Genomic DNA, 13,647 nt, shown 5'->3' with positions numbered 1-13,647 from the left:
AACCAGCTTGCTGTATTAAAGAATAAAAAAAATACTAGGAGTATGACTTTCAGACTCCAATATCTCTGGCACAAAATTTGCATAGGTTGAGAATGGTATTGTGATTGGGCCATCCCGCCACAAGGAAGATTATTTTATCTGGCACTTATGTTGTGTATACTCCCTTACTACTACTGGAATAAACCTACAGCACTAATCCTTTATGGGTTCCGGAGTGGCGTGCTACTCGCCAGAAAAGCGCTTCAACACCCATCAGGGGTAACAAGTGCTATATGAATGCAAATCTTTCTTACCCTTTTATCCATCCGCTATCCTTCTCACTCCAAGTAACAGACTAATATCCACCACTGAAATTACCTCATATTTCACCATATTAATTCACCACTAATCCTTTATAGGCTCCCTGAATAGCATGCGTCAACAAGCGAGCGATAAATAAATACAAACCTTTGTCCTACTCTATCCTTCTGCTATCATTCCAAATCCAAATAACTGACTAACCTATCTACCACTTAAAATGTACTTGCATTTTTCACTATACTAATTCAACACTAATACTCTGTGGGTCCCGGAGTAGCGTGCTACCCGCTGAAAAAGCGCATCGACGCCTCGTCAGGGGTAGTAAGCGCTATATAAATGCAATTACAATACAATTACAGTACAGCGGATACCACCATCCACACGTTCTATCACCACCAGACAAGCTAAAGGCTTACTCAATCACTGACTACAACTTGGTATCAAGTTAGCAATTATCATGAACAATACTGAAAACTCACTTTGCAGCATTGAAAAATACAAATCTCCCAGCCCAGGCCATGGAACTCATCACAAAATACAGGCAGAAATGTAAGCATTTTCTTAACTGTCTAGTCCAATTGACTCCTTTCATCATTCATCAATTACAGAAGCTCACTCCTTTTCAGTTATGGTGGCTGGATATTGAATCCAAGCTGCTTGGATTTCATCTCAGTGTTTTGTGAGCCGATTATAGTTCTCCGTGTCACCTCCGATAATCTTTTCCATCAACTCTAGTTTTCAGCATGCAAGAGGCCTACACTTCAAAGACTAGAAGTAAAATGATGTTATTCTGCTTTCTTCATTATATAGACCTGCTCATTTTAATGATCCCATTGGTGGTCATATTGTAACAAGCTGTTGTAATAAATTATTCTTCACGACCTCTTGTGATTCTATCCAAACTCCCAAACAGTGTTTACCTTTACTTACCATCAACCTCTCTACCTCCCCAACTATAATAATGTTTAATCTTACTTCAATCAACCTCCACTCTGCCTCATTACTCACGGTTCGTCCTCACTGTTTCACTTTAGCAGCTGTGATAGATAGTATAGAAACAAGACACAATTCACCTTCAGTCATCCACAGGAAATCTAAAATATCTGACTCGCTCACTATTCGCCCAATTCTTATTTTACAAAATAAATCTGAGCAAACTTATACCTAACAGAGCCCAAATTAAATATTAAGCACGCTATTTTTTTTGCGCTGCGGCACACCCTGAATTAAGTGGGTTCAGCACAGACCAGGAAAATACACTTGCTTACAAGAAAAAGTAAGCCCACCTGAGCACAGGCGGGAACTCTGACAGTTCACACCGGCATTGGGTGCCGAGTCTGGGACCCCTCCCTCTGTTGATTGTACATCACCTCCATGTGCAGAACAGTCAATGTGCCTCCCAACAAGCACAAGCATCAGCGGCCTCTTCTATAACACCGAAGGACCTCGAGGGGAAGCTGTGTTCAGGGTACTTTCTGTAATCCCACCCCAAATGCCTTGTCATTAACACATAACATGCTTCAGGATGCCTCTTTTTGTTCCTGAACTACCTAAATCCAATTTATTATGCACACTTTATCATGTCAGATCTGCAAAGGCCCATCATGCCAACATGGCCTGACTTAGGCTAGACCTAATCAGCATCACAGAAAACCGGTCAAACCCACATCCTCGATGAATAATTGATTCCCTAGTGCTCTAAAGATAATACAATTGCGGAAAAGAACATAATGTAAACCTAAATGGCGGTGTTGCAGTCATTTCTAGGACACTAAAATGAAAACCACTCTCAATTAGGACTTGTAACTTTGCTCCTTTTACCCTTGACTCTCTTCTGTCTTTCTCCCTTTTCTTGACCCCCCCCCCATTTAAGGTCGAGCCTGGGCAGCGCATGTGCTGATGCGAGGCATGCAGTATTGGAGTACGTAATAGAAGCCCTTCCCACTCTCTGCCCACATTTGTCACTGGCTTTTATCATTGTCCTTCGTAAATGCTGGCTTCTAATTCGTTATGAGGCTCGTTAGTCCCTCTTTAGTACCGCCTTGTCTTCATTTATAACCTCCCATGAGGACTGGCCCTTTTACTTCTGTTACACGTTGCGTCTTGTTTAGTCTTTAAGCACTATTTTCTTTAATGACTTTTTCTTACTGCAGGAGGGTCTCTCCTGGGCAGTTGTGACCACCAGTTTGTTTATTTAAATCGTAGTAAACGGGGAGCTCTTCATGGGTGGGAGACAGAAGGGGGCAACCCAGCGATGCCTTCAAGCATTTGTAAGAGTTTAAGCTATTGGCATTGTAAATGACAATGCCTCTTACTTATGTTTTAACCCTTTTACCACGGCAGACATTCCGCAGTGGTGCAGGTGTTCCAAGGAGTGGGCGGGGCTGCGCCGGCCGTTGGTCGTGCGCAGCACCCCAGAGGTAGTGCTCGCGTCGGCCAACATCCGACGCAACGGGTTAAAAACTAAAACATACATAAAAGACATTTTCATTCACAATGCCAATAGCTTAAACTCGCGTAAACGTGAGACTTATTGCATTGCAGATGCTTGTCCTTCTTCCCCATGGTTCAGTCCTCTTGGCTAGAGGAGAATGTTGACAGTTGCTGATGTGACAACTTTCCCGCGGGACACTTCTGAGCTATGTGTTCCTGAGGTGCTTCGACTGTAAAATAAAGAAGATTGTTTTAGTTCAGTCAATATTCCAGTGCCTACTTTACAACACTGGCGACGAGCTACAACAAACAGCAGCCAGGCTGCGCAGGGTACAGCTTTTCACCTAACCCCTGTTCAAGGAAGAAATGGGATTCTTGATGTACTTCCTCAGGTGTTCTGCAGTTTATTTATAGACTGTGTCCATATACTCAATTCCGTGGTCCCCGTGGAGGGAGTAAACCGGCTAAGTGCCCTGGTGCTCGTATGGTCCTAGCTATGAAGCTCTAGTAGTTGCACTGTGGAACTGGGAACCCTCTTGGTGCTATCTGAACTATCCAGCTGCCATTTCATGAAATCACTGAAGACTGAAGTGATTTTATTGTCATTTCCTGAGGCTTTGAGTTGCCTATGGGAGCATAGTGGATTGTGGCCCCTTGAAAACTGTCTGTCAGCTCTGCTATGTATTATGAGAGCTCTGGGCTAAAGAAAATGTTTCCCTGTTCCTGCTAATTGCTGTCTCTAAGAAGATAGGGCAGGAGCACCTCAGAACTAAGCTCTCCTCTGTTTCACATTTTATTAGAAGCACTTTATCCCCGCTGTGCTTGTGCTGTCTTTCCTCCTCTCCTGTCAAGAGGAGCATTTCTTTCATGCTTTCCAGTATATATGTGGAAACACGTCAGCCGTCTATCATTTCCTTCTTCCTCAATTTACCAGGGCAGTCATACAAGAGTCACACAGCCTACTCTCTATTTTCTCTAACGAACGCTGAAAACCTTTTGCTCTAGTGCTTTTATGTGGCAATGACATACCTTATTTTATCGTGTCTGGATAATCTCTCACCTCCTAATCGGCTCCCCCGAGTGTCCAGAGATAGATATCGATTGGGGCTTCCAGTCGCCTCATGCGCAAAGCCTTTGTCAGTATTTTAAAAGACAGATGACTTCGTATGAAAAGCTCCTTTTCCAGTCAAAGTAACTGTACAGTCTTTACTGCCATCTAGTGGCTACAGATTATACGTGCCCATTTTCTGCATCGCTAGTATACTGCCACTGCCGTTTTTAAAAGCATTTATATTCTGTTAGCGGCAGAATTTTTGTTTTTTTTCTTCATCTTCCCCTTGTAACCCATTTCATGTCCACATTATTTTCATTTTAACCCCTCACCATGGCAGCTGCAAGTATGTCGCAGCCACCTCCCGTTCTAACAGCCTGATTCATCAAGCCGAATTGCGCTCGCAAAGGGCCAGATTCTGAGAATCTGGCCCATTGCGAGCGCAATTTTTGCATTTGGGATTCATCATCCCAAATGCAAAAATCGGTAATTGCTAATTCGCTAAATTGCGAGGAATTACATTTAAGAAATCTCTATTTGAGATTCCTTAAATGCAATTCATCAACCATTTTTAAATTGCTAATTCGCAATTTCGGGCCGCTATTTACCGAGAGGTCAGACCTCTCGGTAAATAGCAAAAACTTAGAAAAATGCTTTTAAAAGCATTTTTCTAAGTTGCATGTTGCACACACACATGTCCTTTGGACATGTGTGTGCGCAACACCAGTTTCAATTTGCATTTAAGGGGTGCTACACGGTGTCCTTTGGACACCCCTGGCACCCTTTAAATCGCTATCTTATTTGCGAGTAGCAAATTGCTAATCGCAAATAAGGAATAACTCCCCATTCATTCCTATGGGCCTTAAGGAATGTGTAGGAATCGCTATTTATTTAGCAATTCCTACATGAATACCGTTTTGCGAGTCCTTAATAGCGATTCGCTATGAATCGCTATTAGGGGCTCGCAAAACGGCCCGTTGATGAATGAGGCTGTAAATGACTGCTGAGAACCTACATTACTGTGGAAGCCATGGATAAAATTATTCAAATCTTATTCAATCGCCATAGGAGGTGAAAAGTTTTGCTTCACAATCTCGGTACCAAAGTACGAATTTTTGACAATTTGCCTGACTCTGTTGCTGGTAACGGAGGGGGGAGCAAGGCAATGCTTCCTGATTGCTTTAAAGAAACTGGAGGAAAAATTTGGTGAGCAAACTAGAACGTCACACATTTTTGGTGGGGCTCAAGGAAAAAATGAAAGCATAACAATACGTTATGTTGCTATTCTCAGAGGCCTAGTTAACACTTCTGAATTAAAGGGATTAACAAGCTTTTTTCCAGGTTACAGACAATACTGAAAATGTGAAGTCACATAAATGTGAAATTTTCCTTATTGAAAATGCTGTAGAAGTGTTTGCTGGTTGTTGCTCACCTTTTACTTTCATTGACAAAAAAGGTTTATGATGTGTTCCCCAACCAAGATTATAGCCTTGAAATATCACCGGAGGGAGTGGTGGTAGGGTTTATTAGGGACCTTCATTCCCCTCATTGGGATGTTAGTTATGTGCATCAGTTTCAAAAACAGATCCACAGTTGGGAAAGTTCAGATCACAGAACGGGGGTCCAACTTCCTTGGGTCGAGACACCAAAAGGAATTAGGGATCAAGTTAGATCCCAATGCTGATGATCCTGTCCTCTTGGTAGAACAAAGTTTAGGGAGTGACTATATATGTAAATATTTCTCTAGGATATTTTCTGATCAGTTAGGTTTATTAGAAACATTTCAGCACAGGATTAAACTGAAGAACAATGCCATTCCCTGTGCACATAAAGTACATCCAATTTCCTTTCTCTTGATGAAACTTCTTGAAGATGAATTGAACGGACTAGTGGATGACAGAGTCATTAGGCCAACTGAACCTTCAAAATGGCTTTCCCCACTATTACTTTCCTGGATGTTCTTTCCAGGAATTTGTCAACGTGCCAATCTGAGACAGAAAGTCAGCTAGAATGCACCCCCCACAACCTATTGAGCACTACTTGAGTGAGACATGTTCTAGGTAATGATCAACCTTGTGAGATATTATTGGGATTGCAAGTGGAACCCAAATCCTCTTTCATCATGGAAAGGCACACTTACAAACACTAGGAAACCAATAATATATTTTAAAGATTTATTTTAAAAGCACAGATCTAGCCTAGTATGAAATATGAATTGTAACTATTAGGAAAATGTAAAGAAATAAAGCCAAGCTTTAGCACCAAGCTTTTTCAAATGACAGTGCACACCCTCATACCTCTTCTGAACAACAGAACTGATGTTCAGCTAAGAAACAGCGTCTGCTATTCTCATCTGTATCCGCAGGCAGATAAGCCAACAAACAAAGGCTAGATGTGCCTCTGGGTAGCCTTGAGGAACGAGAGATGAATAACACCTCCATATGGCCTTTGCCTCAAGTATGAAGTTCCTCTCTATCTAATTATACTCTGCCTTAGTTTATATAATGCACTGTAAATATTGATGAACAATTTAAGAATAAACTTTTATCAGAAAGGCCATAGTACCCTTTCACTCACATTCGGTGAAACCTTGACTATTGTTTAAAAACAAATTAGAAGGGAAGTTATCAGCTTCTATGAAACCATGTCCATTATTTAAAAACAGGAAATGGGAATTCAGTACGTATAGAAAAACATGAATATATGCAAGCAGCCTTGATTAGCACAATATGTTGCATTGAACAATGACGAATAAATGTGCATTTAAGCTTGACATTTATACCTAAACAAATAGAATATGTCATTCAAGACGATGCCTAAAAGAAAACATATACGATAATTATAACAATCTAATCTGGTATTACTGGAATTTGTCCATAATATAGTTCTACTAAATAAACTAACTGAACATGTATCTGCCAACCAGAGACACAGAGCGATACATTTTAACTTTATGAATAAAATATACTACACCGCACAAGGACTTCATAGTTTTGATCTGACACGCTCTTCTGAGTGTCCTAGATGCTCAACAGACCTGGCTGAATTTACACCTGGCTTGACACTACCCTCCTACACATGATTTTGCCTGAAGGTTGGTCACAAGATAATTTAAATAGCTTCCATGCAGTAGCAATGCAGGCCACTTCCCTTACTTTTAGGATATGGTGTCAATATCCTCCACCCTAAGCGAAAAGCGTTTATACTCCTGCTGGGAATTGCCTGGGGCAGGGTTATCAGACAACGGCTGAGCGGCCCAGTCCCCGGATTCCAGGCTTGGCTCCAGGATGTGGTATTTTGTAATGAGGGAGCAGAGACCTACCCCGTTATAAAACCACCTAGAATAAGACCTAGAGATATCTGGGGACCCTTCCATTGATATATGGCCTCCAGAACGACAGACGGTGAGGACTCCTTCTCCAGGGCCTTGACCCACTTAAGGTTCGAGTCAGCTGAGGAACTGCTGTTGCCATGGTTTCTATGACTGTTCTTGTAGATGTGGATTTACTGACATTGTTTACTAAAAAATGGCCGGGGGATCTCTGCCTTCCCTCGCCTTTCAATGGAGATTGTCCAGGTTCTCATACCTCTACTGACTTTTGGAGCTAGTGTCATAAATTTCGACTTGCTTGTAATTTGTGTTTTTTTCTTCTGAATGTACATTGTGGGTACTTTAATAAATGCATTTAAAAACAATTCCACAAAATTAGAGCAACTAGACCGAAACCCAGTCAATCATAGTGCAATAATTCTCTCTACAGGCAAAGATAGGCTACTCAGAGGAGCAGGAAAATAACAGCGAGCTATTACATCTTCCCCCGTCCTAACTACATTTAAAGAACTAAGGAAAGAATACAAACTATTCATCCAAAATGCCAAAGTGGTCTACATCCAAGAATAAATCATGTGCTCAACAAACCCTGCGAGCTTTCCTTAAAATGCATTAACATCTCACCAAGAAGCAATAGATTCCTATCACCTGTCACACACAGTCGAAATGACTTCCTGAATTTTTCAGAGAAAGGTTCTCTCTTAATTTCTTGTATCTCACACAACGTGCACCAAAAACGTTTGAGAATTGCAACACTTTCATCCCAACGGCCTCGGAGTCCTTACCCATACTAGCCAAACAACTTTCTACTAATTACTTCTTAGACGCCCTCCTGACAAAACATCATTTAGTTGCATTTTTACTTCTTTGACAAGAAAGGGCCCAACTGTTTAATTTAACTTTAAAGCAAGGAATCATTCCCAAGCTCATAAAAAATGTTATGAAAACTCAATTATTAAAGTAAAACAACCTAGAACCATACCGGTTCTTAAACTTCAGACTAGTGCCCAAGTTACGTTGGCTTGGAAAAGCAAACTGTCTCTAGTGAGATAACTAATTATATCAATGAAAATCATATATTTGGCAGCCTACTAGTCAGAGATTCAAGCAAGGTTGAGCACAGAACCTGCTACTTTAAAAGTGTTAGATGATATTCATCACATTATTTAAGCAGCTGTAGAGAGATCAAGTCCTGAAATGGCCTGCTTCACTCCTATTTCAGAGGAGCCAACGGGTGAAGATGGGACCACATACTTGGGGCTCTTTCACGATCTCCCCAAGGATATGTTCTCACCCAATCTTAAGAATTTTAAGTTTGCAAACGTCTTGTAAATAAACTGTAAATTCTTTCAGCACTAAGAATCACTTCTTTAAAATCCCCATCTTCTAGATACAGTGATGTGCTTGTATGGACCAACAGAAAGCAGAAAAGTTCTTAATCATGAATGAATGGCCTTGTTGGGATGTACCAACTTAAGCTGCTGCTCTTTTAACAGGAAACGTCCACAATGTATGGGGGTAGGGTACTGGCCTCATCTACGTGGGCCTGAAGACAGAGAATCATGTTTTTCCTTTCTATTTTTTTTAATAAGTCCAAATCAGCAAGGACTGAAAACCTTTTTTTAAGGATCATGATTACTAACCCTTTAACTTCTGGCTTCCTTACAATTTCATGTTAGATCTATGTGAACATCTTCTAAATCTTTCTCCTACTTCTGAAGAACAGCTGGGAGGTTGCTGTATGTTCAAGATCTGAAATATGTTGCTGAGTGGCTGTAATCTGTCAAGTTAATTAAGGATGAATATTCATTATGAGTTGTCCAGATCAAGCAAATGCTCACAAGATGCCTTACAAGCCTCTTTGTAAATCATGGTTAGGAGACAAAATTTGCATGGCATAGTAGATTCAGCAAGTAGATCCAGACCCGTCTTGATGCTGTTGTTTTGATCCCAGACAGGCCAGGCTCGAGTTTGTCAACTCGGACTACATAGTCGTAAAGGCGGGCTACTTCAATTGACTAAACTAAATAACTTTGTGTCACATGAATCATTTGGAAATGTATGTATGTGAAGTGAGAGAGCAAAAGTATACTAACTCCAACAGTGTTGGAATGGATGCAATCAGTCTAGGTGTAGGCAGGTTGCAATAGTGTACTAACTAAAACAGTGCCAATCTACACAGATTATTCATTACAAATTTTACAGAGAAAGAAGTATTTAAGGTATCTCAGAAGAGGTATTCAGAAGTCTACTTGGTTTTTGCAACATGTCCTCCATCAAAATTTTAACCCCTGAGGCAAAATCATTCTCTGGTAATATAAATACATTCTTTCTCCCATCCCGACTTCATTGTGTCTCATAGATACATGAGCCCTATAGCTATCAAAGGTCTCCAACAATGCATCTTCTAAAATGTCTCCTATTTCATGTGTCACACCAAATCCCTCAGTTTCTATTTTTATACAAAGAAGAATAGATTTCTGAATATACATCACCCCTTTGCTGCACAAACTAATGTCTTTCATCTGCTGGCCACAATACAAAACAGATACTTCAGTTACCATTTGTCTGATTTCTGGCTCTGTTGATCACAGTAGATGGCTATTAGGGTATAGGACTACCATTCTAAGACTTTTTAAAGTTCAAGTCATCCTCTTGTTTAGGCTCACTCTGCAGCTGCTTATCCAACCCTGACTAGGCAAGAGTGTGGGATTCCACCAAAGATCCACTTGTAATACTTAAAGTGTCATGCACTGAACTTGCCTAATGTCTAAGAGAATAAAAGGGGAGGTGGTCACGGTCTTTCATGTGTCAACAGGCAAGTTTGTATTGATGTATACCATATCCATCTATAGCAAAGACGATCTGCATTATGGATTGAGTGTGTATCAATCTTCATGCTGAACTCAGATCTGCAGATACTCTTGGTTCCAGAATGCAACTATTTCCATCATCAATTCGGTTTTGTTTTTGCTACCTGCCCCCTTCATCTTCACTGCAGCTCTTCTTGGGTAGAGTACACCACTTTCAGGAACCTAAGAGATGAATAGCAATACAATGAGCCTTAGGATTTCCACCCTCGACTGAGTTAACCTAACAAAGGTTGACAGCGACAGCACAGAAAGGTCACCCCACTTGAGCCAAAGAAAAGAGCTGTTGTTAACATCCTGAGACAGACTGGAAGCAATCCAATCTATTAACTGTGTTACAATGCATACAACTAAGAGAACCCAGGATTCTGAGTAAGGATCACGACCAAAGCATGCCGAAGTGTAAATTCCATCCTAGAGTGAACTTTACAGAAGCTGCAATATTTGGTGCATCCTGGTTTACACATTTCAACATAGATTCCCCATATAATTTAATTCAAAGATGGATAGATTTATTATTCATCGGATTCAAATTCTTAAAATTGTCTTTTTTATCAGTAACCATGACTGATACACATGTTGTACAGGATAAAAAGCGTAAAAGAGTGTAGCACTTTTGCTTTTAATAAAACAAAACTAACTCAATAAAAAATGTAAGTTCGGATTGCACCTTAAAACGTAGGAGTCATTTAAAAAAATGTAGTCTCTCTGCTTTGATCATCATTTATCATCAGTTGCATTGTTTAGCTGCGATTGGCTTTTCTCCAGATTCATTTTTTTAATGGTCTGTTTGATCTATTTTAAGAAGCGTGCTGCCAGTTGGCTTGAGACCCCATTCAATTAGATCGCTAAGGCCTCATAGCAAGATCTTACATTTAAAACTGCAAAGATCGGGTGCAGCCAATAATTCCTGAATGGAAGCATTTTATTTCCAAATGCTACTAATGTGTCTTAATTTTTTGGGGGCTACTCTGCACACCCTGCACTCTGGCCAGTATTACTACTCAGTCTCCCATACCAGTGCCCCCTTAAGTATGACTCTGCATCGCAATCCAATTAGTTGTCTTTTCAACTCCAATGATAATGATTGTTTAAGATACATAGGTCACGTTCAGGCGGGGGGAAACTTAGTTAAACATTTACATTTGCTTTCCAACTGAGATCTTGTTTGTACATTATAACTAATATGAGTGTGGCTTGCTTCACTAAAACCTATGTCAGGTGTTTACTTTTGTTTAGATTGGCTTCCCATAATTCAACTGCTTCAAGGGTTTGAAGCACCAGTCTGAGGTATTTATTCCACGTGGATGCTTTATTTTTTAATACCTGACACAGTGGAAATTTCAGGGAGTCCGGCTCTGCCTCCTTTAATTTCAGACAGTAAGAAATAAACCTGACACAAAGTATCAGCTCTTGCCTTTTTAAGTTAAATTCCAGGCGGATTCGTAGAATCTGGGAGGTGGAAAATGACGTGGTAGCAATTCAATTCAAATTTTATTATGATTTGGAACTCCTTAGAGGTCCACATAAAGGAAAAATACAATATAAAAAGAATCATTTCACAAAAAATAAACGAATCATAGTAGTTACAATTACTAGAACACAAAGTGACACATTAATAAGCATGCCGATCTTCAAAAGATTTCTAAAAAACATTTGAAAAAGTTAAAAATATAATAACAGAATCTCTCATTAGGGGGATTATATAAAGCACACATAAAGGAATTCACATTTAGAATACCCATTTGCAAACATATATATCTTAGCCACTTGCTGCGATAGGGGCGCAGCACTGGGCATATCAGAAGTACATGTATTCGATCTTGAAAAGATTGATGACAAAAATTGCATGTTGCAGATACTCCGTGCCATTTAGACAAAAGATTGTTTAGGGGTAACAAATCTTGTCTCAGTAAAAACCAAAATCTCCTAATACTATGGGGTAAGTTCCAAGTGGCATAAAGTTGGGCGGATTTTCTTGCAAATGAATCAATAAGTAGATTAACACCCTTCTTATCAGAAATAGCAGTAAAGTCTAATCTGTAACTAAGGTCCCAAGTGGCTTCCTTCAGGACAGACTTTAACTGGGATGCAGATAAAGAGAAGAGAGTACTCTCATCCAACTGCAGGAGGGATACGGCCTTTCTAAAATTGCTAACTATCAAGGAGTGTTCCCCTAAACCTCCCAATAGTTCAGTCCTTAGAAGGAACCTCATGGTCCCCTCTTCTCCTCTGGCTATACTTGCGACCCAGCGCACCACAGCTGCCAAGCCCTGCACCCAGCTGCTGCGCAGACCGAACTCAAGTCTGCAAGCTGCCACGGAGCAGGCAGAACTGACTGAAGTAATACTTCTTAGCAATTTCCCCTCCACCTTATTTAAAAAATCCCAGTGCTTAAGATCAATTAATTCTAAGCCATATAGAAGGGTGGATGGGACCTTTGCCCTAAAGACCTCCAGTAAATGCGAAAAATGCCTTTTTCCCAGTGCCGAATATAATGAATTTAAACTTCTTCCTTGGGCTAATGCCTTACGGACACTATTATCGGTGTGGGGTTTGGCACTTAAATTATCACAAATTACTTTTCCAAGAAAAACATAATTCTTTACAACCTCCAGTTTGTCATTTCCCACAGACCAGGTGAAATTCTTAAATTTATGTTTTTTCCGGCCTGTGATGCACATAATTTTACTCTTACTTGCATTAATTTTTAGGAAATGAACAACTGCATACTGATGTAAAGCGAGGAGGCGTTTAGCAAGACCTTTGGGCATAAGATCCATTATTATGATGTCATCCGCATATAGCATACATGAGATATGTTTTCCGCCCAGTATTGGGGCTATCCCGTCACACAAGGAGAGAGAAGCGGGTAAATCAGCAATATATAACGAAAAGAGTAGCGGAGCAAGCAAACAACCTTGCTTAAGACCATTACATGAAGGAATGATCTTAGAGAGCCCCCTGTCACCTCCTTGCAACACCTGGCACCAGGTGTCTGTGTGCAACAACTGAATCATATCTAATAGATATGGCGGCATTCCCAAGACCGAGAGCTTTCTCCACAGCAGTGGACGGTCAACCTTGTCAAATGCTGTGGAGAAGTCAATAAAGGCCACGTAAACTCTTCCGCCACGTACCCCTATATATTTGTCAGTAATAGACTGAAGAGCGGAAAGATTGTCCAACGTTCCGTGGCCCTTACGGAAACCTACTTGTTCTAAGGGAAGGATTTGATTTAACTCCACCCAATCATTAATCAGCGATAATAGACATTTACAAAACACTTTCCCGATAGCGTCTAGAAGAGCTATTTGGCGATAATTGATAGGCAAGTTCTTATCACCTTTTTTAAACAACGGAACCAAAATGCTCCCCTTCCAGGATGCAGGAATATATTTTTTAAGGTAACAAATCCTAAAGAGAGGAAATAGGATTTTACTCCAAGCTACTGGATTTTGTTTTAAGACTGATATCGGGAGTTCATCAGGGCCCATGGCACCTGAAGAACGCATGTCTCTTATAGCTAATTATATGGATAATTCTGAGGGGTATTCAGTTATAAGGGTGGTATTTTCCTCAATTCCCCTAAGTTTCACCTGCCGATCATTTTTTGCATACAGACTTAAAATGTAGTTGACCCAGGTTTGTTCGGAGATAGG

At 40.5% G+C, this 13,647-nt stretch overlaps 1 protein-coding gene across 2 annotated transcripts in view; it reads right to left on the bottom strand.

Moving 5' to 3' along the window:
* MYNN (myoneurin) overlaps positions 1–13,647 on the bottom strand; it is a 117,651-nt gene that overhangs the window by 12,183 nt on the left and 91,821 nt on the right. The window lies entirely within an intron of this gene.

This window comes from Lissotriton helveticus, chromosome 11, assembly GCF_964261635.1.
Source record: "Lissotriton helveticus chromosome 11, aLisHel1.1, whole genome shotgun sequence".
NCBI lineage: Eukaryota > Metazoa > Chordata > Amphibia > Caudata > Salamandridae > Lissotriton > Lissotriton helveticus.
The sequence above is the reverse complement of the archived record's forward strand: the minus strand, read 5'-3'. Positions and strand labels throughout refer to the sequence as shown.